This window comes from Myotis yumanensis, unplaced genomic scaffold (genome assembly GCF_028538775.1).
Source record: "Myotis yumanensis isolate MYYU_CA2020_CCGP unplaced genomic scaffold, mMyoYum1.0.hap1 SCAF_1, whole genome shotgun sequence".
NCBI lineage: Eukaryota > Metazoa > Chordata > Mammalia > Chiroptera > Vespertilionidae > Myotis > Myotis yumanensis.
In genome coordinates, this window is record NW_027223752.1 from 225,160,973 (window position 1) to 225,165,902 (window position 4,930).

Here is a 4,930-nt window from a genome sequence, read left to right on the forward strand (position 1 = left end):
GTCACGGTAACCACTCAATGAAATCATATAAAGCTGCCCACTACCTGTCGTCCCACCAAGACCTCAGTCCTTTGAGCCTACCTGTCCCACCCACCATGCCTCCCCTGGAGAGTACAGGACCTGGAGTCCCTTCTCACACACCCTTGGCTCTGATTCCACCTCAGATTCTGTCTGTGGCATTTGGCTGCCTGCAACAGATCTGGCCCTTCTCACCCAAGTTCCAGGCCCAGGGAATCAATTCACACTCTCAGCACAAGCGCAAGGTGACTCCCCGCTCCACTGGCCAGGCTACCTGCCACCACCTTGAGAGAGGAAGGATGGCAGAATGATCAAGTCCAGGTTTTGGTTTAATCCTGGCTCAGCCACTGACATTTAACTCCATCTTTGTCAGCTGATAACAATGTCCAATTCACAGGGCACCTGTGGGGAGCAGGCGAGGGATTCGATACATCAGAGGAGGCAAGCAAGCTACCTTTATGAAACTAACACTGAAATAGAAGAACGCAGCCAAGTCACTTTCACGTATGAAAGGTTAAAATTCGGTCAAGTGAATTTCACCAAGTGCCTTTAGTTCAATCTCATTGACAAATGCTTCAAAGTAACCCTGCGCTTACGCTGACCCTACGGGTGTCATCATGGATTTCAGTGCACTCGCACACGGCAGTTACACGCAGCCATCTAATTTTGTTCCTGAATATAGCCTTGCCTGGACTCAATACATATCTCCCCCTCCAGGCATCCTGCTGAAAGTGGACAGAGAAACCGAGTTGCCTCATGCTCCCTGGGATGAAATGTGGTGGGTGTGCCCCATGGGAACGTGTGCGGCAGTTAGAAGCCACAGACTAGATGCACATACATGTAACATGGGCACATATTTAAAAAACATGGTAGCTGAGACTGTGCCAGGCACCATATAAGTACTTGACATAGATTAAATTATTTAGTCTTCACAAATCCTATGAGGTCAGGGTTATCCCCAATCTACAGAGAAGTTCAGTAACTTGCCCATGTTCTATAGATAGTGAATGGAGAGGCTGAGATTTGAACCAGGCAGCCTACATGCTTCACCTCAATACTGTACTAAATACACACACGTATGCACTTGCACACAAACACTCACATACACACACACACACATGCATGAACCCATGCATCACAGCAAGGTCTTTGGCACACCAGCATTCTGCCCAGAAACTGCCAGTTTGTTCTCAATCTACCTTGGCCCTTCCCCGGCTCCTTTCTGTATCATAGGGAACTACAATCCCCAGGTTCCCTTGCCTCCACCTTTCAGTCGGTTGAGGTAACAGGAAGCTCTGGTAGAAGATTGAAGGGTGGGAGGAAGGGATAGCCAGGGTGCTTCCCCCTCTTTATTTCTGTGGTTTCTCCCACAACCCCTGTGCCTTTTGTGGCTTCTGCTCCTTCCAGAAGGTTCCTCCCCTGATTGTTTCACATCCCACCAGGCAGTCCCCACTTTGGAGGCCCAGCTGTAAGCCCTAGCTCTGGACTCTGGTTACATCACTCTTTCCATTGTCCCTCCAGCTCCGAGGTGGGGGTGGGGGTTTCCTGGGGCGGATAATCTTTCCGTCATCCCCCTAACGATGTTTATCAGTTCTCCCATCACTCATCTAACCAATTTCCTATATTGTTTCCTCTGTTTGAAAGATCTAGTGTAGTTTCTGATTTTCTTTCTAGATCCTGATTAATAAATCATTTAGCTCAATTGGTTAGAGAATCGTCCCTATATGCAAAGGTTGTGGGTTCAAACCCTGGTCAGGGCACATACAAGAATCAACCAATGAATGCACAGATAATTGGAACAACAAATCGATGTTTCTTTCTCTCTCTCTCTCTCTCTCTCTCTCCCTTCCCCTCTAAAAAGAAAATAATAAATAAAAATATATTCTTAGTTTGGTGGAAGGACTGGCTGTGAGTCATGATGCTTTGGATGGAACACTGGGTTTCATTGCCTATTGTCCTTGGGTTTTGGATTTCTAATTCAGTGTTGATATTGGATTGTGTGTGTGTGTGTGTGTGTGTGTGTGTATTTTAAGTACATTCCTATTCAAATGCACAAATATACATACATACACGCATATATGTATGCCCATGTGCATAGGTATATATATGTGCATACCTGTTCAATAATACTTTCCCCCCCGAGAGGTAGATTGAATTCAAGGACACTATGAATCACTTAGGGCACGTGCACATGGAGTAGAGGATGAGGATAAAAAAGAGAAAACAGACAAACAGAAAGTCCTGGTACTGACCAAGAATGATACCAGGACATAAGTACTATCTGAACTTGAGGTCTCATCCAAGTAATTCTTCATGTCCCTCTGTACATGGAGACGCCTCCCAAGTTTGGGGGAAAATGTTTGACTTCAGACACAGCATTCACACCACAGATATGACGTACAGAGCTGGGAGGTGGGCTAGCTCCCCATTTGAGCCTCGGAGTGCCTCTCCCAGGGCTGGGGGTGCTGACTCCCATGTGCTGTGTGAGGTCTGGCAGCCCCCATGTCAAGGCAGGGGCAGGGAGCGGGGGAGGGTTAGAGAAGGAGAAAAAGTGATAGAGGACAACCAGCAGCGTCTGCCACACACAGACACTGGAGGGTAGCCTGTGCTGTGAGGAGATAAATAAGATTTTTTGAGTCTCAATGAGGGAACCTGCCACCCCCAGGCAGGAAGCAACTGGAAAGCAATGCATGGCAGTGCAAAGCAGTGGTTCTTAACCGTTAGACGTGCTGCCCCCCAGAGCTAGGCACATCCCTGAGCACCTTACACATCCACGCTGTGTGCTCCTGAAGCGAAGGGAAGCCCTTGAGGGCTTGTAATCACAGTCCCTTCTGCGTGGACCTCGCGCTGGGAGAGCCTGCTCCGCGGATGCGGCCGCGCTGGTGGAAGCAGGCAGCCCGGGAAGGCTGCTAGCGCCATCTAGTGCTCAAACGGACAACCGGCTCAGCGCGCACCTCGGAGGTGGGATTTCAAGCCACCGCTGCTCTGGTCTCTCCAACCCCACACCTGCCTTTTCAAAAACGTCACAGCTTGCCAATTTGCAAATATCGGGAAATCACTTTGCCTTACGATCTTCAAGGAATAAACCTCCGGAGCCCACTGCCAGTAGAGCCCGCGAAAGCTGCCAGACAATGACCTAACTCTAAGGGGCTCCTCGCGAGTTGTGCATTCTGGGCTTATAAAACCCACCGGCAGGCACAGAATCCCAGGAAACTTGGCATCCAAAGTTCATCTTCAGCATCGCTCAGGGGCCACCTGAGCTTTTCCTAGGAGAAAAATCTCTCTCTGCTTCCCAGAGCGCCCCACTGCCACTAACTAAATAACTATTTCAAAAACGGTTGTTGGTTCACACTGAATATTTAGAACATTTTCTTTTCTCCTTGTAGGGGGGAGAGGGGGCTGTTTCGGGGTTCTTGGAGCCCTGATCTCCTCACCAGGATTCTGGGCGTGGATGGCTTAGCTCTCCCACCCTCTGTGTCTTAGGACACTGCAATCAGGCTCAGTCCTGAAAAATGAATTAAAATGAATTTTCAGCTGCAACTGCTGAAAAGGGGCCCTGATGTATTTATAATCAGCTAATATTGTCATTCAACAGGAAGGAATAATAATAAACTTGAACGCCGAGTTAGGGTGCAAGATGTGGAACCCACAGTTGTGCGTTGTTCTTGTTCTGAAACAGTTGAGGAAGAAAGACAAGAGGCAAACGCTGAGTGTGGCACGAATGAAATCACAAATATCAAAACCACTTTGACACTCGGCTTCCGGGGGGAAGAAATAGAACTTTCTTGTCTTTTCCATCACGGACTTGATTGCTATTTTGATCATCTTTCCCCAATTACTCAGTCAGTGATTTCACCTCATCCTAAGGCCACTGTCACACAGCCGCTCCTGTGACTGTCTCGTCCCTCCCCCCTCCCCAAGCTCCCCGCTCTCTGGACCAGGCAAAGGGAAGCTTAGGGAGAAGTGGGGGAGACTTCCCTTCCCTGCTTTTCCAACATCAGCAACATGCCAAAGGTGCTAGGGGGAATTTTGTCTTTCAGTTTAGGCTGGGTTATGACAAGCACCTTTGACCTTCCCATCAGCCTCTCAATTCAGGCCATTTCACAGCATCTTTTCTGCAGCTGAGACGAGTTTGTGGCAGCAGGGTTGTTAGATGCAGCCTCGGGCTGAGGAGCGGCTCAGTTGTTAAACAGCCTTGCTCTGGAGTCCTGCTGGCAACCAAGAACAGCAATGAGTTAACGGCCATCAGGGCAGTGCAAAGAGGGAGAGTGCGTCCTGGCTAATGATGCAGCACAATGGCACGGCCCAGCGCTGTCTATATATGTACTTACCATCAATGAATTGGAATATAATAAAGTCAGCTCATTCACTCATTTAGCCAGTGTTCATTGAGAGCATTCGCTCTGCTGAATGCAATGAGCTGACTAAAGGGAACTACACTAGAGGGGAGGAGAGTCCAATGTCTAGGTCAGATGCTTGGCCTGTTCAGGGAAGAGCAGGAAGACAGGTAGAGCTGGAGGTAGACAGGGTGGGAGGTGAGTCTAGGAGGTTGGTGCTCGGGCTGGAAAGCCACATCATGCCCTGCTTTCTAGGCCACCTGACCAGAGGGAGGAACCCGGTGCTGGCCAGCAAGCAGGGTAGGTGCAGCAAGCTCTCAGTGGGTGGAAGAGCAATGAATCGGGGAAGGAGATGTTGGGGAGAGTTAACCCACTGACTTCCCGTCAGCCATCTACCCCAGAGTGAGAAGATATGGACCAGAGAGCTTAGGCTGGGAGCCAGCTGCCTGGGTTTGCATCCAGCCTCCCCCAGTTACTTCCTAGGGCCCCTGAGCAAAGGGCTGTGCCTTGACTCCCTCACACATAAAATAGGAATGAGAATAATGCCACCCTCTACCCCAGGGAGTTGTTGAGGG